Source organism: Ricinus communis, chromosome 9 (assembly GCF_019578655.1).
Source record: "Ricinus communis isolate WT05 ecotype wild-type chromosome 9, ASM1957865v1, whole genome shotgun sequence".
NCBI lineage: Eukaryota > Viridiplantae > Streptophyta > Magnoliopsida > Malpighiales > Euphorbiaceae > Ricinus > Ricinus communis.
This window is the reverse complement of record NC_063264.1, coordinates 20,781,593-20,782,720: the sequence shown is the minus strand read 5'-3', so window position 1 is coordinate 20,782,720 and position 1,128 is coordinate 20,781,593. Positions and strand designations below refer to the sequence as shown.

General features: G+C 46.2%; 1 non-coding gene across 1 annotated transcript; it reads right to left on the bottom strand.

Annotated features, from left to right (window-relative positions):
* Positions 1–278: 278 nt before the first annotated feature.
* Positions 279–385, bottom strand: LOC125371236. The gene has a single exon (XR_007217533.1). It is a non-coding gene; the product is annotated as a small nucleolar RNA R71 (small nucleolar RNA).
* Between the last annotated feature and the right edge of the window lie 743 nt (positions 386–1,128).

The following is a 1,128-nucleotide window of genomic DNA, read 5'->3' as shown; positions in this document are numbered from 1 at the left end:
TAAAGGCTAATGTTATCCAAATGATCCAACAAAGCATGCAGTTTGGAGGATTGCCCAGCGAGGATCCCAATGCACATATCTCCAACTTTTTAGAGATTTGTGACACATTCAAAATAAATGGAACAACCGATGATGCCATTCGGCTGAGATTGTTTCCATTTTCCTTGAGGGACAGAGCAAAGAGATGGTTGCAATCTCTTCCACAACAGACGATCACTACCTGGAAGGCGTTGGCCGAAAAAATTTTATATAAGTATTTTCCTCCCGCTAAAACTGCTAAACTTAGAAATGACATATCTTCTTTTGTGCAGTTTGATGATGAAAGCATGTACGATGCATGGGAGAGATTTAAAGATCTTTTGAGATGCTGCCCACATCACGGATTGCCAGTGTGGATGCAGGTTCAGACCTTCTACAGTGGGTTGAACCTCGCGAACGAGGCGATGGTGGATGCCGCAGTGGGGCGCTAAACAGTAAGACGCCCGAGCAAGCTCAGAACTTGATAGAGGAAATGGCCACGAACAACTATCAATGGCAATCCTCTAGGAGTCGACCAGGAAGACAGGGAGTGGTCAACCAAGTGGACTCTACAGCAACCTTGGCAGCTCAAGTGGAGCTTCTAGCCAAGAAGATCGACCAACTCCGGATGCGGTTCATGCAAATGAACGTTGGTCGCGAAGTTTTGTGGTGGCCCGACATTACGGCGAATCTGCATCACGGAGGTATGTTTGCTTCATCCTCTACTACTTTTCCATCTAATTCTGCTATGTCGTCTGATGTTGAACAGGTTAATTATATGGGGAATGCCCCAAGGCAGCAGAACGATCCTTACAGCAATACATACAACCCTGGGTGGCGCAATCATCCCAACTTCAGTTGGAGGAACAATAACGCTCAGGGTCCACCTGGTTTTCAGAGACTTCATCAGTACGAAGAACATTCACTGGACTGCACAAGCTCCTCCTCTACCAGAAAAGAAGTCAAATTTAGAGGAGCTTATGATGAAGTTTGTGACGTCTACGGAGATGAGGTTCCAGCAAACTGATAGTGCACTTAGGAACCAGCAGGCCTCGATTCAGAACTTGGAGACCCAAATTGGCCAAATCTCTAAGATGTTGTCTGAGAGGC